The sequence below is a fragment of the Bos grunniens genome, chromosome 3, assembly GCF_055505025.1.
Source record: "Bos grunniens cultivar Pamir isolate PY7600 chromosome 3, Bosgru_T2T1.0, whole genome shotgun sequence".
In the NCBI taxonomy this organism is placed as follows: domain Eukaryota; kingdom Metazoa; phylum Chordata; class Mammalia; order Artiodactyla; family Bovidae; genus Bos; species Bos grunniens.
Window position 1 is genome coordinate 96,579,582 of NC_141167.1, and position 23,623 is coordinate 96,603,204.

The 23,623-nt window shown below is 36.9% G+C and overlaps 1 long non-coding RNA gene across 1 annotated transcript in view; it reads right to left on the reverse strand.

Annotated features, from left to right (window-relative positions):
* Positions 1–587: 587 nt before the first annotated feature.
* The window catches only part of LOC147376177 (uncharacterized), a 34,217-nt gene continuing 11,181 nt past the window's right edge, over positions 588–23,623 (reverse strand). Inside the window, exons 2-3 of the long non-coding RNA XR_015160816.1 lie at positions 1,533–1,617; positions 588–823 (exon numbers count right to left, since the gene is read on the reverse strand). This is a non-coding gene — a long non-coding RNA (uncharacterized LOC147376177). The remainder of the gene's footprint in view (positions 824–1,532; positions 1,618–23,623) is intronic.

Sequence of the window (23,623 nt, forward strand, 5' to 3'; positions counted from 1 at the left end):
ACTCCTTGGAAGGAAAGTTAAGACCAACCTAGACAGCATATTAAAAAGCAGAGACACTACTTTGCCAACAAAGATCAGTCTAGTCAAGGCTATGGTTTTTCCAATGGTCATGTATGGATGTGAGAGCTGGACTGTGAAGAAAGCTGAGCGCCGAAGAATTGATGCTTTTGAACTGTGGTATTCGAGAAGACTCTTGAGGGTCCCTTGGACTGCAAGGAGATCCAACCAGTCCATTCTAAAGGAGATCAGCCCTGGGTGTTTATTGGAAGGACTGATGCTGAATCTGAAACTCCAATACTCTGGCCACCTCATGTGAAGAGTTGATTCATTGGAAAAGACCCTGATGCTGGGAGGGATTGGGGGCAGGAGGAGAAGGGGATGATAGGATCAGATGGCTGGATGGCATCACGGCTCGATGGACATGAGTTTGGGTAAACTCCAGGAGTTGGTGATGGACAGGGAAGCCTGGCGTGCTGCGATTCATGGGGTCGCAAAGAGTCGGACATGACTGAGCGACAGAACTGCACTGAACTGAAAGTGATTCATATATTATCTAGAATAAAATAGTTCAAATACACCTAAAAATTAATTTTGAGCACAGATTTAAAGTGGTTTCATGAACATATAGAAACTTGTGAAGAGATACTTGGAAGTCCAAACAAACAGTATTCATTAGTTTACCACCACTGCGCCCCCACCAACCCCAACCACCACAAAGATCTTCATTATCCATACACTTGCTTCACCAAGTACAAAACATCTTTTCCGTATGTTTCCTTCACATTCTCTCTCCACAGTCAGCAGCAAGTTCCTCCTGGCCCTTCTGAAACATATGGTGGGGGAGGGTGGGGTGGGTGGGAAGCAGGGAGAGAAAGAGCTTAGTTTCTTCATTTTAACCATCTGAAGAGCTTCTGCCTGAATCTTTCCTTGGCATAAAAAAATTCCACTTACATCTGTGCTCAAAAAATAGAGAAAGTATCTGGAGTTGGAGAGTAGGAGAAGTACACTACAGAACATGCAGACAGGAAACAAAGTGTAAAGTTGAGCAAGTTGAGTCTCATGACTCTAGAATTTGGTACCTAAATGAGACAAATATTTGCCTTTGTGTTTTATTTTCCACATTATAAAAGAAAAGCAGGCTAAATGAAAACAACTTGTGAAGAAAGACCCAAAGTATGCATTATAACCATTTAATACTTGTTTTGAATTATATAATTTTTATTTCCAAAGCAGTATTGGCTTACTAGCAAAAATAAATCATTTCTTGTTTAACTTAATTTTCATTTAGTTTTTCTTTTTTAACCTTTTTATTGATCTATAATATATAGAGATAAAATCACATTGCATTTTACATATAGAAATACATAGAAACAGGTATAGCCCAAAGAAGTTTCACAAACTTAACACATCTAGAAAGTTCTCTTATGCCTGCTTCATTCACTGTCCTTCTACCCAAAGGAAAACCACTATCCCAATTTCTAACATCATAGGTTGATCTTGTCTATTTTCATATTTTATACAAATAAACTCACACTGTATGAATTCTTCTCTCTTTGGCTCAACATCATGTTTGTGATCAATGTCCACGGTATTGCAGGTAGTAGTTTCTTTTCATTGCTGCATGTAATGGTGACAATTGTATATAGTTATTGATTATACTACATTTATTTATTTCCAGATATGTGTTTTTACACTCTTGAACACATCTTCTGGTGCATATATGGACATACTCTTGGATATATACGAGGAATGTAATTTTTGTATAATTAAGTACATGTATCAACATTAGCAGATAGCGAAACCAATTTTCCTACATGGTTGTACCAATTTAAACTCCTACCATTAATAAGAGACATTCAGTTGTTCTACAACTGAAAATTTTAGTCACGCTGAAGAAAAGAAGGAGAGGAGAGTTTGGGGCAAAAATATTGAAGTAAATAATGGCCAAATGTTTTTCAAATTTCATGAGAAATATAAGCTCACAAGTCTAAGACATCTGCTACTCCCCAAGCAGCAGAAATGCAAGGAATATCACATGTAGGCACATCATAATTAAGTTGCCAAAATAAACAAGAAAATATTAAAAGTACCCTTTTCCTCCAAAAAGATATTAAAAGCAGGAAAATAATAAGAATTACTGCAACATTCTCAAAAGAAACAATAAAAGTCAAAGAGAGTGAGAAGACCTCTTTAAAATGGTTAAAAACCCAGAATTGCATAACCAGTGAAAAAAGTTTTCAGAAATGAGGGCAGAACAAAGACATACTCAGACAAATAAATTCTGAAAGAATTTGTGGCCATCTGGCCCACACTATAATAAGTGTTACAGGAAGTTCTTTAGGGACAAGCCAATGGTAGTAAATGGGAACGCAAATCTACACAAAACATTTCTCAAAAGATAAAACATATAAATAAGTCCAGAATAACTTTATGTTTCACCTTCTTGAATTGCTTGAAAAGGTAATTGATTCTTTAAAGCAAAATTAATATATTCTAGAGAAGTAAGCAATTGTAGAAGCAAGCAATTGCTTATATATTCTAGTAAGCAATTGTAGAAAGATGGGAAGGGAGCAGATATACACTGTTGTTTGTTTTACATTCTATGTGAAATGATATATTCATTCAAAATAAAATGCTATTAGATAAAGGTACAGATAGTAAGTCTTGGATCAAATATTAAAAATGAAAAAAGAGGTATAATTAAAAATCCAATATAAGATATAAAATCTTATACCTTTTATTGCTCCATTAATGAAAAAAAGGGCAAGAAATAGAGGAAAGGAAAAAAGAAGAGATAAGAGAAATAAAAGACATTCAGTAAAACTTTAGTAAACTTAAAACACTATAAATAATTATATGAAATGTGTGTGAACTAAACACTACAACAAAGGGCAGAAATTGTTAGACTGAATAAACAAGCAAGACCCAGCTACCTGACATTTATAAAAGTTGTACTTTAAACAAAGACACACATACATTAAAAGTAAAAGGAACAGAAAATAAACACTGTGCAAATTCTAATTGTCAGAAAGCTGAAGTGGCTTTGAAACAAATATGAAACAAATATGAAACAAAGCAGATTTCAGGCAAAGGAGATTTTCATAATGAGAAAAGGATTAATTTACCAAAAATATGTAATAAACATAAATGTATGTACAACTAATTACATAGCTTCAAAATGTATACAGTCAAAACTGATGAAATCAAAGGTACGAAGAGAAAAACCCACAGTTAGAGTAGATAATTTTAGCTCTATTTTCTAAGTAACTTATAGACAAAGAGACAAAATTCAATAAGTATGTAGATACTTTAAACATTATCATCAACCATTTGTTACGTATAAAACTTTAGACCACAAAATGTAGAAAATACATTATTTTAAAGTGCCAGTGGAACATGAACCAAGGTTATATTATATTCGAGGTCAAAGCTCAATAAATTTAAAACAAGTGAAATTATGCTTGTTTGTTTTCTGACAAAAATGATATGAAATCACAAATCAACAATAGTAAAATTATCTGGGAAATGGCCAGAAATTAAGCAACACATTTCTAGAAAACTCACAAGCTAAAATAAAAACTAATGAAAACTAATTGAAATCAGAAAACATTTCAATCTGAAGGATAATTAAAATACAACGTTATCAAAACCTGTACATTGCAACAAAAGCAGTGCTTGCATGCATGCTCAGTCATGTCTGACTCTTTGTGACTCCATGGACTGTAGCCTGCTAGGCTCCTCTGTCCTTGGGGTTTCCCCAGCAAGAATACTAGAATGGGTTGCCATTTCCTCCTCCAGGGGATCTTCCTGACCCAGGGATCAAACCTGTGTCTCCTGTGTCTCCTGCATTAGCAGGCGGATTCTTTACCACTAGCGCCACCTGTTCAGTTCAGTCGCTCAGTTGTGTTCAACTCTTTGTGACTCCCTTGGACCACAGTATGCCAGGCTTTCCTGTTCATCATCAACTCCTGGAGCTTGCTTAAACTCATGTCCATTGAGTTGGTATGCCATCCAGCCATCTCATCCTTTGTCGTCCCCTTCTCCTCCTGCCTTCAATCTTTCCCAGCATCAGGGTCTTTTCCAATGAGTCAGTTCTTCTCATGGGGTGGCCGAAGTATTGGAGTTTCAGCTTCAGCATCAGTCCTTCCAATGAATATTCAGGACTTATTTCCTTTAGGATTGACAGGTTGGATCTCCTTGTAGTCCAAGGGACTCTCAAGAGTCTTCTCCCACACCACAGTTCAAAAGCATCAATTCTTTGGCACTCAGCTTTCTTTATGGTCCAACTGTCACATCCATACATGACTACTGGAAAAAACTTTCCAGCACCATCTGGGAAGACCCCAGATGCTGTATAGTGTGGCCAAATATAAATAAAATTAAAATGAGCCACCTGGGAAGTTTAAAGCAGACCTTGGGGGGAAATTTTACAATTTTAAAACACTTGCACAAAGAAAAGAGAAAATACTTTAGAATAAACTTCTCTATAAAGCAGGAGGAATAAAAACAAATTAAACTCATTATGAATAGAAAGAAGGAAATAAAACACATAAGAGTGGATATCTATGGCATTAAAAATGGACAAACAATAGAGAAAGTTAATGGAAACTTTGTAAAGGTCAATAAAATTTATAAAATATTAGCAAGGCTGTTCGCTAAAAGAGAAAGAAGTCACAAATTATCAGTATTAGAAGGGGCTGAAAAATAAAATGAATAAATATTGTGAATAATTATATGCCAATACCATGGATAAAGAGAACAACAAATTCCTTAAAATGTAAAAAATCAAAACTAAAAGAGAAAAAATGGAAAACCTTAACTACTACTAAACATTGAACTCATAATGAAACACCTTCATAATTAAATATACACACAAAATACTTAACTGGTGAATTCTGTCAACATTTATTTAAGAAATAGCCTATTCCTACCATCACCTTAATAAAGTAGGAGAGGAGGGAACACCAGTTCAACTCTACCCTCTTTCCACAAACAAACAAAAATATTAAAATATGCTTTATTAACATATACTCAAAAATCTTAACAAAATATTAGCAAAACAAATTCACCAAAATATGAAAGAAGAACATAATATGATGGAGTAAGATTTATCAGAATAAAGGAGAAAAGCCATATGATCTTCCAAATAGGTGCTGGAAAACCATCTGACAGAATTCAACACCCAGACTTGTAATAGATGCAATCTCCCTCTACAATGGTAAAAAACATCTTTTAAAAAATCTAAATGCCAATGTTACATTTAATGATGAAATGAGCACTTTCCCTTTAATACGGTGAAAAAGGCAAGAAGACCTGCTCTCTACTCTTATTCAAAACTTTACTGGATGGGTCCTAGCCAGTACAATAAGATGAGAAAGAAGTAATTGACAAACAAAATGGAAAGAAAGAAGTAAATCTATCTTTATTTATAGATGAGATAATCAGGTATATAGGAAATTCTAAGGAATATATGAGAAAAGCTACTGGAACTAATGAGTAAATTTAACAGGATCACAACATATAAAGTCAATAACAAACAAACATTTTTTTCTATAATATTAATAAAAACTTAGAATATGTAGTAAAAATCAGTATCATTTATAGTATGTTAAAAGTCATAAAATATGATAAACTAAAAAATATTTAAAATCTATTCATAGAAATATACTAAAGATAAAATTAAAGAGGATCCATATTAGTGAATAAAATGGCATGTTCATGCATCAAAAGATTAAATATTAAGATTTCTATTCTCCACAAGTGATCTATAGATTCAACTCAATTACAAAAACAATAAAAATCTCAGCTATTTTTTTCTATAAAATGTCCAAGCTAATTAAAACATTTATATGGAACATAAATGACCTAGACTAGCCAAAGTAAAATACCAAATAAGAACAAAAAACTTAACTGTCTTTAAGTTTTCTAATAAAATGAAAATAATTACTACTAATGCAAAGATAGAAAAACTGGTTAGTGAAACACAACAGAGAGTCTACGGAAAGACCTACACTTACACAGCCTATGATTCTGTTATAGTCAACAAAGCAATTCAATGGGTAAAGGGAAGCTATTTCAACAAATGGCATTGAAACAACAGGATGTCCATTAAAAAAGAAACTCACCCGCCCTTTTTCTTTACACCACACAAAAAATTTATTCCAGATATATCATTGCCCTAAAGATTAAAAACTACAACTCTAAAGCTTCTAGAAGAAATATTGAAAAATAGATTCAAGACTTTCATCTTTTAAAAACATTTTTAGATCAGTCTAGAAAGGACTAACTGTAGAAGAAACAAAAATGAATAAATTAAACCTTTTCAAAATCCAAAACTTTTGACTATCAAAATTCACCCTCAGGAAAAATGACAGTCAAGCCACAAACTAGGAGAAAATGTTTCAAGACATATATTATAAAGATCATTTTTTCAATAATATGATAACCCCTAAAATGGGTAAAATTTTTAAACAGGCACTTCACAAAAAGAGACATAGAAATGGTCAGTTCAGTTCAGTCCCTCAGTCATGTCTGACTCTTTGCAACCCCATGAACCACAGCACGCCAGGCCTCCCTGTCCATGACCAACTTCCAGACTCTTCACAAACCCATGTCCATTGAGTCGGTGATGCCATCCAACCATCTCATCTTCTGTCGTCCTCTTTTCCTACTGCCCTCAATCTTTCCCAGCATCAGGGTCTTTTCAAATGAGTCAGCACTTCGCATCAGGTGGCCAAAGTACTGGAGTTTCCTCTTCAACATCAGTCCTCCCAATGAACACCCAGGACTGATCTCCTTTAGGATGGACTGGTTGGATCTCCTTGCAGTCCAAGGGACTCTCAAGTTTTCTCCAACACCACAGTTCAAAACCATCAATTCTTCAGCGCTCAGCTTTCTCTATATTCCAACTCTCACATCCATACATGACTAACGGAAAAACCATAGCCTTGATTAGACGAACCTTTGTTGACAAAGCAATGTCTCTGCTTTTTAATATGCTATCTAGGTTGGTCATAACTTTCCTTCCAAGGAGTAAGCATCTTTTAATTTCATGGCTTCAACCACCATCTGCAGTGATTTTGGAGCCCCCAAAAAGACTGACACTGTTTCCACTGTTTCCCCATCTATTTGCCGTGAAGTGATGGGACCAGATGCCATGATCTTAGTTTTCTGAATGTTGAGCCTTATGCTAACTTTTTCACTCTCACTCTCCTCTTTCACTTTCATCAAGAGGCTCCTTAGTTCTTCTTCACTTTCAGCCAAAAGGGTGGTGTCGTATTTGGTGACACCTCAAATATCAATATCTGAGGTTATTGATATTTCTCCCGGCAATCTTGATTCCAGCTTGTGCTTCCTCCAGCCCAGCGTTTCTTATGATGTACTCTGCATATAAGTTAAATAAGCAGGGTGACAATATACAGCCTTGACATACTCCTTTCCGGATTTGGAACCAGTCTGTTGTTTTATGTCCAGTTCTAACTGTTGCTTCCTGACTTGCATACAGGTTTCTCAAGAGGCAGGTCAGGTGGTCTGGTATTCCCATCTCTTTCAGAATTTTCTACAGTTATTGTGATCCATACAGTCAAATGTTTGGCATAGTCAATAAAGCAGAAATAGATGTTTTTCTGGAACTCTCTTGCTTTATCAATGATCCAGCAGATTTTGGCAATTTGATCTCTGGTTTCTCTGCCTTTTCTAAAACCAGCTTGAACATCTGGAATTTCACAGTTCACGTATTGCTGAAGCCTGGCTTGGAGAATTTTGAGTGAGATTTACTTTACTAGCGTGTGAGATGAGTGCAATTGTGCGGTAGTTTGAGCATTCTTTGGCATTGCCTTTCTCTGGGATTGGAATGAAAACTGACCTTTTCCAGTGTGGCCACTGCTGAGTTTTCCAAATTTGCTGACATACTGAGTGCAGCACTTTCAACTCACATGTAAAAAATGCTCCTCATTATTGGTGAACATAGAAATTCAATTAAATGTTAATGCAAAATGAAATATTACTACAGACACCTAGTATTGCTAAAATGAAAAATTATTTACAACACCAAACAGTGGAAAGTCTGTAGAAAAAGAACTCTTATACATTATTAACAGCAATACCACTTTGAAAAAAAACATTGGGCAGTTTCTTGTACATTAAAGTATATACCTACCTGAAGTCAGTAATTACACTTGTGGGTATTCATCCAAATGTAATGAAAACATATAATCATAAAAATTCTTGTACAAACATGTCATAGCAGCTTTATTCATAATAGCTGAACTGAAAACTGCCCATATATCCAATAAGGACAGAATATATAAGCAATTATGGTATATTCATGTAATGGAATACTACTCAGCAATTAAAAAAAAAGAAGTCAAAGAGTGCATATTGCATGATTTCATTTACAAGAAACTAGAAGACAAAAACTGGAGAAGGCAATGGCACCCCACTTCAGTACTCTTGCCTGGAAAATCCCATGGACTGAGGAGTCTGATAGGCTGCAGTCCATGGGGTCGCTAAGAGTCGGACACGACTGAGCGACTTCACTTTCACTTTTCTCTTTCATGCATTGGAGAGGGAAATGGCAACCCACTCCAGTGTTCTTGCCTGGAGAATCTCAGGGACGGGGGGAGCCTGGTGGGCTGCCGTCTATGGGGTCGCAGAGTCAGACATGACTGAAGTGACTTAGCAGCAGAAGACAAAACTAATACACTGTGAAAGAAATCTGAACAGTGCTTGCCTCTAGCAGGTCAGACTTGACAGTGGGACAGGCGTGAACCTTCTAACATGACTGAAATATCCCACCTTTGATAGGAGAGGGGGTTACATGGGTACATACATTTGTAAATATTTAAACTCACAATTTAAGATTGTACATTTCACTGGATGCTAATCATGCCTTCAAAAAAACAATATAAACCAATCTCTCATAATTGTAAGTTTACTATTTTTCAACATTTGTTTTTTATTTTTTGAGGCTATTATAGTTAGGCTATACGTATTATACACATTGTATAAATATACATGTTACATGTGAGTATGTGTATAACCAATGAATTGACTGTATAATCATTATGGAATGTGCCTCTTTATTTCTAATCATCTTACAGCCTTGCTGGGCTCCGTCATGTTCAACTCTTTGCAACACCATGGCCTATAGCGCGCCAGGGTCCCCTGTCCATGGAATTTTCTAGGCAAGAATACTAGAGAGGGTTGCCATTTCTTCCTTCAGGGCATCTTCCCAACCCAGGGATTAAACGCGTGTCTCCTGTGTCTTCTGCACTGGCAGGCTGATTCTTTACCACTAGTGCCACCGGGGAAGCCCCCTAATCTTTTCACCCTACAAATAAAATCAGCTTGTCTGTTTATCGGTTAGTGTTTACACTTTTGTATTTTCCATTCTTTCACTTTAAACCCTTCTGTCATTTAAAAGGTACGTTTGATAAAGAACATATAGCTTGTTATTTTTAAGCTGTCTGATAATCTTAATATTTTATTAGGAAATATTTTGTTTCCTTGCACTTGACATAATTACTAATATATTTGGGCTTCAGTCTACACCTTACAAAATTTGTTTTCTACTAGCTTTGTAAATTCTGTGTTTCTTTTTCTCTTTTTTGGGGGGGGATTAATAATTCTCATTTTTAAAAGTTTTCCCCTCTATGAAATTATTGGTAAAAATTTAGAATTGGTCTATTTTGTTTTTAATTATAGTTTTTGCTTTGAGACATTTCAAGCATACAGTTAATAGGGAAGGTAGCCATTCCCTTCTCCAGATGATCTTCCCAACTCAGGGATTGAACCCAGGTCTGCTGCATTGCAGGCAGATTCTTTACCAGCTGAGCCACCAGGGAAGCTCTAAAATCTTAACATTTTGCTATATTTGATTTAAATCTTTATTGTGAATTTTAAACATATACATACAGTTGAAGTCTCCTGTATTAATTCTCTTTTTAAGTATTTATTACTGCAGCACAATTTACATGAAAGCAAAATGACTGGGGAGAGTTTCTCTTTTACAGAGAATTATTTCAAACATCACACACTTCCCAAGAGAAACAGTTGTGTCTCTTTTCTTCAGTGATGAGAAATATGTATTTAAATTACAGGATCTATTTCTTTGAACTGAATGTGCTTCATTTAGACAAAGTGCTCATGTTCAGTTGTGTCTGATTTACATTTCTGAAGAGGATGAGATGGCTGGATGGCATCACTGACTCGATGGACGTGAGTCTGAGTGAACTCCGGGAGTTGGTGATGGACAGGGAGGCCTGGCGTGCTGCGATTCATGGGGTCGCAAAGAGTCGGACATGACTGAGCGACTGAACTGAACTGAACAAAACAAAGGCAACAGATAATGACTGTTCCTGTTCCACTTATTGACATAGGACATAAACCTGGCACTGACTTTTTTTTTTTTTTCACATCCTGCTTGCATCTTTTTTTTTGAGTCTCACCGTTCTTGGTCAGTTATTTCCTATTCTACAATCCTAATTTCCCTATTCAAAGAGACATCTTTAAAAAGGAACAAAGCTTGAGGAAATAAACAGTCCCTAAATATGTTCCTCCTGTACACGAATTTTCAGTTTCCAAATCTCCTTGACTTACACAATCGTAGTGAACTCTCAACACAACCCTGTGAGGTAGGCTGACAGATTTTATTCTATTTCACACAGGTGGAAACTGAGTTCTAATATCCTTGCCTAACATCACAAACTCACTCAATGAGGAAACTGGGGAGGAAACAAAATTCTCTAAAGCTCTTTTTACTGACCACATTTTAAGTGAACTTTCAAGAAGGCATCAAAATGTGCCTTCCATGGTGTCTTCCTAAATTTAACTTGAATCTCTCATTAGCCCAAGACCTGCCAGGCTTTTACAGCCTTCTCAGAGCTGCTGCTTGCTCCCATACCGAGGGCACTTCTCTATCTTGTTCTTCATTTTGACATCCATACCATATACTTCTGGTCTTCACCAGTGCTAAACAGCTCAGCTTTTCATTCTTTGGAGGCTGTGTTTTTGGCTGGGTGACAGGATACAACTTGATAAATTGATAGCCAGGGCATTTTTATTACCACCATATACCCAGAACACACTGGCATTCTGAAGGCAGAGGAGACAACATCTTCAGTCAAGTCAGGAATCACAATGATAGGCACTTTAGTGTCAAAAGACCAAAGATGAACACGAACACAGTTTAACTGCATTGGATAAAAGTCCCATTAGAAATAGTAGTCAAAGACATAGATTAATTATACTCTGTGAACTTGGAGCCCCAAGGAAATGGAAATCATGTTTCTTCTTGCCCACATCCTGTATAATTCCCTATACTGTAGGCTATGTGAAAAGCTGAATGCCAAATCTGTTTGATGATGCTGAACTCTCATTCCCCTCAACTTTCTTAACATCTCAAGGTTGCCAACCTGGGAAAGATATCACATCTTATTGCTTTTCCAGCCCTTAGTTCCAAGGGTAATAAGGTCCCTAGTTACTCCCATAAAGCACTGAGTTTGCTATCCACTTTTAGGCTGTCCATGTATCTGGAGGTGTAACATAATCCCTGGTTTTTAAAAAAACATGATAAAGAGAAAAATGTACAAATGAGTCCCTGGCTCAAGAAAAACCTTTTCAGCATCAAGTAAGGGAAAGGATAGGTTAAAAAAAAAAAAAAAAGATATGACCTCTGTAAAAAAACAAGCACAGTTTTTTCTTTGACAGCTAGCTCTGAATCACATATTCTTTGGTGTTAAAAGTTTCATTTCATACTGTGACAATACACTGGAACTGATCTGAAGTTTCTTCTTCCAAAGGCTCTTCTATCGCTCAGCCTCAACCTTCAATCTGTCCTTTTTCCTGTCCCTTTTGTCTCTTTTTCCAGTCTTCAGACTGTGAATTTCCTTTGGAGGGCTGTTTTCTACCAGGTCAGATTTTTGTTGAATGCCCAAGAGCCTGATGTAATTCTGACCAGTATTGATGAACTGAGCAAAGTCACTAATCATTAAGTAAAAGTTACTCCAGACAAAGGAGGAAGGGGGTTGAGAGGAAAGATGAGGCAGGGGGCCTGTGGAAAAGCAGTAGTGTTTTGACTTTTGAACTTGGCAGATTTCAGACAAAAGCTGCTATATGTTTTTCACCCAAAACATCAGTGTAATGGAATACGTTAATTGCTGTCATCAGGATTTTAGATGCAATGGAGAGTTGCTGAAAGTCCTCACACGTAGAATTATTAGGAACACCCTCGGAAGAAGAGGAGTTAAGCACTGATTATAAAGGTGCGTGAAAGTCAGGCCTGAGGACAGGGCTACAGAGAGTTGTCAATTACACCTTTATCCCTGTTATCCATATCACAAATTTCTGGATTTTTCATTATTCTACTTAAGAAAGCACCAGGCCAGGGTGTCTGCCTGTTCACCACCATTCTGCCTGTCTAACTTGCTAACTAAGGATTACATTTATTGGTATAATGTGACAGCAACCATGATTTAAAACTCAACACTATGTAATTTTGTAAAATTATAAACTGTCAAGTTTTAAAATCATAGGCTCTCAGTTATCCACCCACCCCAGAATAACAGATGAAATACTCTTGGATTTTCTATCAAATCTAAGTATATTTTCCATTTTTAAAAGCATACATAGAGGATTTTTTAAAAGAACTGACTGTAGTTTAGTCCATAAAGCAAGTCTCAACAATTTCCAAGAATGAGTGTACTATAGACCTCACATTCTAACCACCAATCAAATAAATTAAAAAAGATATAACAGAATCTTGGAAATAAGTAGAAGTAAAGGGGAATTACAATACTACCTGTGAAAAAATTTTGGAATACAGCTAAAGTAGTGATTTATAGGCAAATTTATAAGCTTTAATGTTAATGCTTATATTAGAAAGTAAAAAACACTGAAAAGCAAAGGGCTAGTATACAATTCAGAGAAGGCAATGGCATCCCACTCCAGTACTCCTGCCTGGAAAATCCCATGGACGAAGGAGCCTGGAAGGCTGCAGTCCATGGGGTCGCTGAGGGTTGGACACGACTGAGCGCCTTCACTTTCACTTTTCACTTTCATGCATTGGAGAAGGAAATGGCAACCCGCTCCAGTGTTCTTGCCTGGAGAATCCCAGGGACAGGGGAGCCTGGTGAGCTGCCATCTATGGGGTCGCAAAGAGTCGGACACGACTGAAGCGACTTAGCAGCAGTAGCAACATACAATTTAAGAAGTCAAAAAAGGAATGACAGAATAAAACCAAAGACAGAAGAAAGTTTAATAAAGAACATACATCAATGAAATAGAAAGCAAAGAAACCATAAAGAAAGACCTCCACATTGCCCAATTTGGATTCAGTTACTTTTCCTGATTAAATCTACTTTGTCCTAGAAGTCAGTTAAACTACGGGTGGATTACTTTTACTGTGTGATCACTTGATTTTAGACTCCATAAAGGTTGGCCTTTATAAGGTTTTCCCCTTAGTCTTAAAGTGAAGTGAAAGTGAAAGTCGCTCAGTTGTGTCTGACTCTTTGCTACCCAATGGACTATACAGTCCATGGAATTCTCCAGGCCAGAATACTGGAGTGGGTAGCTTTTCCCGTCTCCATGCAATTTTCCCAACCTAGGGATAGAATCTAGGTCTACTGCATTGCAGGCAGATTCTTTACCAGCTGAGCCACAAGGGAAGCCCCTCTTAGTCTTAAGGTCACTATTTTAGTCATGAGACATAATCATCATGCTTAACGAATGATCATTCTGTGGTTTCAATGCAAAGTCCAAGCCTCTCTAACTGGATTCAAACACTAAGCCTTTGACTCCCCTGCAATGGAAAGGCATTAAAACATCTGCTCAGCACCATCAGCCTTACAGCTGTTGTTTTTTTCCTTTGTAGTCTTTCCTTATGCAAAGACAATTCAGCAGTCAGTCAAGAGTTCGAGGAGAGCTGATCTGTAGATGTGAGGGATCCTTCCACTGTGGCACATTAGTTTTTAGATTTCTACTCTCTGTCTCCTCAGGACACTTAGACTGCAGTCTTGTGTTCGAGCTCCTCAGCACCATATAGATTTGGGACTATCCTCAGAAGAAAAGTCTTATAAATATGAATCTCATCTAGTGTGATCCCCTCCAATCAAGTGTCAAAGCCCTTTCCGTTTTTGATTACCTTTGGTCCCCCTCCAGTGCTTTTTAACAGTTGATTTTTATATTTTGTGCAGAGTTTATACTTGTTACTGGCAGGAAGGTTAGTCTGATGCAAACTACTCCACCATTACTCAAACCCAAAATCAGTTCTTAAGCTTGACATACTTAGAAAATGGTATGCTTCCGATGGATTCTTAAATAAATTCAGTACATAAAATAACAATTCTACTGCAGCATATTTAATCTTGAGGATACTTTATTCTCCCAAAACTTACATGTCTATGCCGAAACTTTATTGCTGTCCTTCAAAGCTTTTAATCTACCACTTCTTATATGAAATAAACCTTGATTTTTTAAAAATCCATTCACTAGGCACTGATATGTGTTTAACAGACATCATTTTTTTTTCCAACCCTCACAACAACCTGAAAGGGAGGTAGTATTTCAATGTTCATGTCATAGCTGAAGTCAGCTTAGAGAGAAAAACTAATATGTCCAATACTACACAGTTTAGAAACTAAGAAATCTGGGATTTGAACCAAGAATATTCTATATATGCTCTTGCACATTATGTTACAGCCTCTTGGCATAACTCTCCAACCAAAATTTCTTTTTTCTGTGAATTCCCTTAGCACATTAAATCCTTTTGGCCATTAATCATACTCGGCTTCATTATCAAAGTGTGTTTCTATTCCTCTATGGGTCTTGAAGTCAGGGGCCATATCTTTTTTTTTTTTTCATGACCTTTCATGAGAAACTGTAAAAGAGACTTGGGTCTAAATCCCACTCTCTCACTTCCTGGATGATCTTGTACAAAACCATATAACCTTTCCAAAATTTTCCACTCATTGAGTGGAGACCACAGTACTACATATGTTTATAGTAAAAATTAAGACGATGTACCTGACTCTCAGTAATCATCAGTAAGTTGTAGCCAGTGTCATTAAAGTTCTTTGGAGGCATTTTCTTACATAACATCTTATTTAATCACCACCACCGCTACAAAGTCATTTGTATCTCCATTTTCCAGAAGAGAAAACTGATGCTTTACAAGAGCAGTATATTTTCAGTAACTGTTTTTGAATGACCATCAGCACAGCCTTCAAATACTTCTCCAGGCCCACAGATTCTTGCACTAATAAGGAACCCTTGCCCACCTTCCCCCTTACATGGGGGCAAGGTGAAAGGTTGGGTAGCAGCTCTCAAATCAATCTTTGAAAGTGAAAGCAGTTGACCCTTTGCCAGCACTCTCTGGTCTAATTGACTTCCCGCAGTGAAACCTTTATTTTGAAACAGGAGTCCAGAGCCACCACTGGCTAAAAAGACAAAAATAATGTAGTTAACTGTGTTTATTTTGCTTGGGATAAAGTGTCCTGAACTCATAACAAATGTCCTCTTGTTAGCAAATGGAAAGGTATAATTAAGACAGCTTTTCCACCACTTTTAACGAGCTTTCAGTTTCCTCTCTACCACACCCCCTCATTTTTTTAATGAGATACCAATTTCCTCCTGTCCAGCACTCACAGATACTTTAAGCAATAAAACAGACAGCTTTGATTTTCATCTTAATGTGGAGTTTTGGTATTAATTTATTCATCTGCGACCTGCATCACATTCATCTTGTGCTAAACGGCCTGTTAATCTTGAAAAATTAACAAGGTATCTCAGGCCAAAATATGAAAGAGAAAAGGGGAAAAAAGTGAGAGAAGGAGGCTGGGGAAGGGAAAGAAGGTTTCTGCTTAGGGTAGCATGGAAACATTGATATTTTCACCCTACTGCCTTGAACTTCAGCATCTTCAGGAAACACAGGCCCACAATGAAGACTTTTTCCTGGTTTCCTGCAACCTCTCTCCAATTAAGGTGCAAGTGTAACCTAGTCTGTCCATAAACAGGGAAGCTGGTTGGGGCCTGGCTGACATAAATAGAGACCTTGCTGTGGGGCTAGGAGTAGTGCACAGCTCTGGGAAGATGTGTAGGTGGTAAAGGGCAGAGAGAAAGGCGTTTCTAAAGGCTGTAGAATCAACTCAGCCCAGCCTGCTGCCTGCATAGATTCCTGTCCAGGCTTCCTTCCTAGCCCAGCCTTCTCTGGAGAGAAGTGGCTTTGACAGATTTGGGCAGCAAACTGCTTATTCACGAAAAGTTTTTTAAAATAACGTTAATAGCTCTTTAAGACTTTCAGAAGTCCTGGAAATGAGTTCAAAGATTAGATCTGCACTCAGCAAAAAACTATATACCTTGTTCTATATATGCTTTACCCCTCCTTACCAAAGGCCCCATTTATGTACTGTGAGTTGGAAACCATGTGACCCTATTAAATCAGATTAGCTGTTTCTAACACAAAATGTACTTGCTTCCACTTTTATCTGTGATCGTACTTTTGTTTCTCCTCCATGTAAACAACTTTAAAAATCATCATCATAATTAAGCTTCACTTTTTAAAAACTCAAAATTATACTTAGATATAATTAATGTACTGTAAAATTCACCCATGGAAAGTGTGCAATCCATAGTTTCAGGATAATTGGAAAGTTGTGCAAACATCATCAGAATCTAAGTTTAGAACATTGTCTTAATCCTAAAAAAAAACCCCACAAAAAACCTTAATACATTAGCAGTCACTCCCCATTCCTCCTCTACCACCCCACCTCCCACCCAATCGCAACCCAAGGCAAACACTCATCTCCCATCTCAATAGATTTGCTTATTCTGGACATTTCATATAAACTGCACCATATGATATATGGCTTTCTGTCACAGGTTTCTTTAAATTAGCATAATGTTTTCAAGGGTCACCCGTGCTGTTGCATAGATCAGTATTTCATTCATTTTTTATAGTCAAATAATACTTCATTGTATGGATATACTACATTTATCCGTTCATCAATTGTAGGACACTTGGGTTTTTTCTACTTTTTGGCTATTACAAATAATGCTGCTGTGACATTCAAGTTTCTGTGTGGATGTATGTTTTCAATTTTGGGAGTAGTCAAATTGCTGGATCATTTGGTAACTCCATGTTTAGTATTTTGAGGAGTTGCTTCTCTCACTTTACATTCACACCATCAATGTATGAGGGTTCAAATTTCTTTATGTGTCCTCAAGACATTGTTATCATCTGTCTTTGTGATAACAGTTATCCCAGCAGATGTGAGTAGTCTCACTGTGACTTTGTCTTTCCTTAACAACTAATGAGCAGTTTTTCACTTGCTCATCAGTCATTTGAATTCCTTCTTCGTATAGATGCTTATTCAAATCCATTGCCCATTTTGAAATCAGGTTTCCTTGTCTTTTTATTGCTGACTGCAAGAATTCTTTACATATTCTAGATGTCACTCCTTTATCATAAGTTCCAAATATTTTCTCCCATTCTGTGAGCTGTCTTTTCACATTCTTGATGGTATCATTTGCAGCACATACGTTTCCAATTTTGATGAAATTCCATTTACCTATTTTTTCTTTTATCACTCACGCTTTGGGTATCATTTAAGATTCAAGGTCATAGAGATTTATTCTTATATTTTCCTCCAAGAGTTTTATGGTTTTAATGGTAATGTTTATGTCTACGATCCATGTTGAGTTAATTTTGTATTTGCTTAGAAGGGGTCCAACTTCATTCTTTTGCATGTAGGAAGCTAGCTCTCCTACCACTATTTGTTGAAAAGATTATTTTTTCCTCCTTGGATTTTTTTGTACCCTTATTGAAAATTAACTGACTATTGAAAAAAGATAAGGGTTTATTTCTGTACTCTAAATCCATTCCATTGACCTGTATATCTATTGTTAGGCCAGTACCACATTTCTGGGTCCTATAGCTACAGGAAATCATAGCTACAGGAAATTTGGAAAACATAAACTGTGAGTCTTTTAACTTAGTCCTCCCTTTTCTATTTGGCCATTCTGGGTGCCTAGAATTTCCATGTGAATTCTGGGATAAGTTTACCAGTTTCTGTAAATAGGGAAGCTGAGATAGTTATAGACATCATTCAAAATATGCAGATCAATTTTAGAGGCACTGCCATTTCAACATTATTAGTTCTTCCAATCCATGAACATAGGATATATTTCAGTTTTATGTCCTTTAACTTTCTTTGATGATGAAAGTTTTATAGTTTTTAGTACAAGTTTTGAACTTCTTTCCATAAATTTACTAAGTATTTTCTTCCTTTTGATGCTTTATTATAAATGCAATTGCTTTCTTAATTTCATTTTGACTTGTGTATTGTTTCTGCATGGAAATACAATAGATTCTGTATAATAATCCAATATCTTGGAGTTTTGTTGGACACGTTTCTTAGTGAAAATACATTTTTTTTAGTGAATTCCTTAAGATTTTTTCCATATGCCTCATCATCTATCAGAGGTAGTTTTACTTTTTTCTTTCCAATCTGGACATCTTTCTTTCTTTTTTCTTTCTTTAATGTAAAGTGTATTTATTTTTTTTAAAAAAAGCAAAATAAACTACAAGTCTGTCTTTGTTTATGGCTTTTCCTTGTAGTCTTTTACCAAAGTAGGGTCTTTCTTTGCAGCTCTAGCCAGGCAACAGAGAAGATACTTTCCATAAAAGGTTGTCTGGGACGGGGTGAGAACATATCTGGTCCATATTTTCTCTGGGGGAAAAAGTAGCTTAGTCATGGCATCTAACCCCAGTCTGCCTCTAGCCCTTGAGGAAGACCAGGCAAGGGGCGGAGAGAGGTGCTCAAGGCATTGCCAGCTGTGCACACATCTCTGTCATGGATTCTGAAGCAAGAGGCAGCTCTGGAGTACAGATCTGGTGGCTGGAATGTTAAGGGTTCTGGGATGCTGTTCGGCAATGAGCTGGAAAAACTAAGGAGTGAAAGCATTTTGGTCATTCCTACAGTTGGGTGACTGTCATTACTGTTTTTTCATTTCTTTTTCTTACCTGTTTACCCTGAGTAGAATCTTCAGTACAATGATGAACAGAAGTGGTAAGAGCAGACGTCTTATCTTGTTCATGATCTTTGTTGCGTATTTTTCACAGAGGCATGTCATCATTTGGAAGAAGTTCCCTTCTATCCTAAGTTTTTTCTTGAGTGATTTTATAAGGAAAGCATTGTCTTTGTCCAAGGCTTTGTCTTTACCATGTGGTTTCATCCTTTTCCTATCAATATGATGTGACACTGATTTCTGCATTCATGGAATAAATCATGGTGTATAGTCCTTTCTGAATCACGCTAGATTTGGTTTGCTGGTACTTTGTTGGAGATACTTGAGCCCATATACATAAGTGATATTTGTGTATAGTTTTATTGTCTTGTGATATCTTTGGTATTTCTATTATCAGTGCAATAGTGACCTCATAAGATGAGTTAGGAAGTTTCCTTCTCTTCTGTTTTTCTAAGAGTTTATGAGCAGGTGTATTAATTCTTCTTTGAATATTTGATAAAATTCACCAGTGAAGTGAATAAAGCCTGGGCTTTCCTTTGTGGGAAGTTTTAAAATTCCTGGCTAAATATCTTCATTTTTATAGATCTGTTCACACTTTCTCTTTCTTCTTGAGTCAGTTTTCTTAATTTGTGTTCTTCTAAGAACTGTCCATTTCTTCTAAGTTATCTAATTCATCGGCATACATTTATTCAGAGTATACTCTTAACAATATTTTTCATTTCTTTAAGGTTGTTTGTGATGTCCCTTCTTTCATTCTTGATTTTTAGTAATTTGTTTTTTCTGGGTCAATCTAGCTAAGTATCTGTCAATTTTATTTATTTTTTTAAAGAAAAACATGATTAGTTGATTTCCTCTATTGTTTTTATTCTATGTATTATTGTCTACTTTTAATATTAGTATTAATAGTTTATATTAATATTGTCTACTTTTAGTATTATCCCAGCTATCCTCTTCATCGATACCCTGTACTGCAAGTCATCCAGGCTGATGTCACTTGGAGAAATGTGGCTTACACTAGCAGTCATGTCCCATTACTGTCAGTTTCTCACAACAGTCATATAGCCATTTGCCCTAAATAAACAAAAGAACTAAGGGAGAATGAGGGAGAACAAAATCACCATTTTTTGGGTGGCTTTTTCTCCAAGACTCTCAGAATTCCTCTTTGGTTCCTTAACTTTATACTTGGAACCACCTGTTTTACAAACTGACTCAGCTAAGATCCAATACCAGGAATGCCAAAAAAACTGGTATGCATATCATCTCTGTCCCTTGCCCATGGAAGACACTGATTATCTTATAATTTTTTCTAGGCTCATGTGACCTTACAGCTCTCAACACAGGGAGACTCCACATAACCACTACCAACACCTATGGTGCAGGGGTTGTAACCCCATCATGTATACAATACAAATGCATATATATGTTAACCAAAGACATATACTAGACTTATTACATCAACACTGTTTATAACAGCCTCACAGAGAAAAAACTACCAAATACTCATCAACAGTATTTTGAATAAATCAGCATGGTATCTTTACAAAATGGGTGACTACCATACAGCAATGAAAATGAAAGTTCTACAAGTATGGTGGATAACATAAATGATCCTTACTAACATAACGCTGAACCAAAGAAGCCAAACATGAAATAATATATATTGTAGGATTCTATTTATATATAGATTAAAACCATGCAAAATGAATCTGTGTTACTAGAAACCAGGATAGCTGTTACCCTTGGGAGGAAATTAGAATCATGAGGGTGGTTTCTGGGGGATGGATAATATCTGTTTTTTGATAAGAGGCTCAGTGTCACCCAGACTGTACTGAGTTTGTAAAAATCTTCATCTGGCAGTCTTATGATGTAAGTATTTCTCTGCATTATATTTCAGCATCACTTTTTTTTTGTTTGTTTTTACCAGTTTGGTTTACTCATCTCCTTAAGCAGAGAGTGAACTTCTCCAGTTTTTGGAACCATGTTTCTATTTCATTGAATGTCCTTTAGAATTAGGCCAGTGATGGAAACACAACAGAAATATGTTTGCTTTACTTATTTGCTATTCCTCCTCTACATTTCAAGTATTCCAGTCCCTACTGAAATCCCACTTTTTGGAATCTGGCATCTATTTGATTCTGTAATTTATCCTTTATCCACTCAGTACAATATCCTTGGAAAATTTTGTAACATTCCAAGCCAGACTAACTCCATGGTGTCCCTACTCACATTCTGGTTGCTATTTTTGATACTTCAACTTTCTCCTTTTGGTGTTAGACTTTGACAAATTGTAGGATTAGGACTATTCCCTAATAACCTAGGTTGGACAAATTAATTGGGAAAATGTGAAAGACGAAAATTTATTGGCACAGAAGCTTGTAGTGTATCTAGAAATCATACTAGTCACATGCTGTTCAGCCCCCAAACAGAAAAATGTTTAAGTACACTTAAATGCTACAAGGAGATCAAACCAGTCAATCCTAAAGGAAATCAGTCCTGAATATTCATTGGAAGGACTGATGCTGAAGCTGAAGTTCCAATACTTTGGCTATCTGATGCGAAAAGCTGACTTACTTACTGGAAAAGCCCTGAAGCTGGGAATGATTGGAGGCAGGAGGAGAAGGGGATGACAGAGGATGGATGTGTTGGTTGGATGACATCACCAACTCGATGGACATGAGTTTTAACAAGCTCAGGGAGTTGGTGATGCACAAGGAAGCCTGGTGTGCTGCAGTCAATGGGGTCGCAAAGAGTCGGGCACAACTAAGCAACTGAACTGACTGAAATGCCATAGATATTGCCATTTATATGTGTAGCCAGGCCACTTTCAGTAGCTTTTGAACTGGGGCTTCAATGTTTATGAGTGTTATGTGTTACCTTGGAGGCTGATACAACTATACCTAACTTTAGGCCATGCTCAGAGAAGTCAGTTTGGTCAGATAATAAAGAATGAATTATGTTGTGATGACAAATAACCTCCAAATCTCACTGACTTTTGTAATAAGCGGACTTCCTTGGTGGCTCAAACAGTAAAGCGTGTGCCTACAATGCAGGAAACCTGGGTTCGATTCCTGGGTTGGGAGGATCCCCTGGAGAAGGAAATGGCAACCCACTCCAGCATTTGTTTTTGTTCAAACTATATTCATTATACATCATCTATGGCTCTGCTGAACCTCATCTTCTATCTAGGACCCTAGCTGAAGGAATGATATTTTTCAGGGACATTCCTAGTCTTGTGGTAGAAAGAAGAGAGAATATTGTGTTATGGCTTTCTTCTCAGAAATGGCACATATCACGTCTGTTCATATTTAAGTGGCCAGAGCAAGCAACATAACCAAGCCCAACATCAACAGGGAAAGGATACATAATCCCTACATGTGGGAAAAGAGTATTTGTAGCAATAACTTACCATAGCAGTAACACTGAAAGGAAAAGGACACGATCCCTCCCTCTATTAATTTATAAACAAATGAGGATAATAATCACATTCCATATTTTTCTACTTTTGATTTAAATTCTTATATTTTTAGCCTGAACAATTAGGGTGAGAACACGAACTAGACATTAGTTGAACAGAAACTATCTTTGTTACAACCTTCCTTTGACCTTTCCAGAGTCTTCTCTCCCACACCCCCACATAATGTGGAAAGATGGAGGCAGGTGTCTTTCTCAAAGCATCTGGTTGATGGAAATGGGCATGCGTTCACTGATGTACCTGGATCCATTTATAGAACTATCCTCATTGAGCACAGGTACGTTGTATGAAGAATAATAAAGATAATAGAAGACAGACCATCCTAGACTCTGCCCTCCACTTACAGAATGAATGAGCCATTTACTATTTTCTAAAAATGTCTAAAGATCGCCTTTGAGGGAAAAAAAAAAAACCTGAGGAGGGAAGGACAAATAGAAAGAACACAAAGGATTTTTAGGGCAATAAAAATACTTTGTATGATATTATTAATATAATGGTGGATATAGGTTATCATAAATTTGTCCAAATTCATAGAAATTACAACACCAAGGGTGAACCCTAAGGCACACTATGGACTCTGTTTGATAATGATGTTTCAATGTTGGTTCATCAGACACACCAATAATGTATCCCACTCTGGTGGTGGGGGGCTGCTGACAATGGAAGAGGCTATACATGTGTTGGGGACAGAGGGCAAATGGGAAATCTTTCTACCGTCTATTCAATTTTTCTGTGAACCTAAAACTGCTCTAAAAAATAAAGTGTATTAAAACATTATGGAAATCTTCCTTATTCTTGAAAAGTCAGAACAGGAGACTGTAAAATGCCTAGAGACGTGCTTCCTAAGTCATGGAAGTGGCTCTGCTAACAAGACAGCTGCCCTCTGCTCTGTCATAACAGAACTGGTCAGTACTGCATCCTCTAGGTAGTCCCTACAGAATGCAGATCACCCGACAGGTAAGCACTGTTCAACAGAGAGAATTTCTAGTTAGCTGGAGTAGATGAATTGAGCTACCACTGTCCTGATTAAACAGATCAGGCACTACCTCAAAGCTGCACAAACAGCCAGGTGTCTAGATGAAGGGTGCTGAGTGAATCAGTTGGATTTCGTTTCCCCTTTGATTCCAA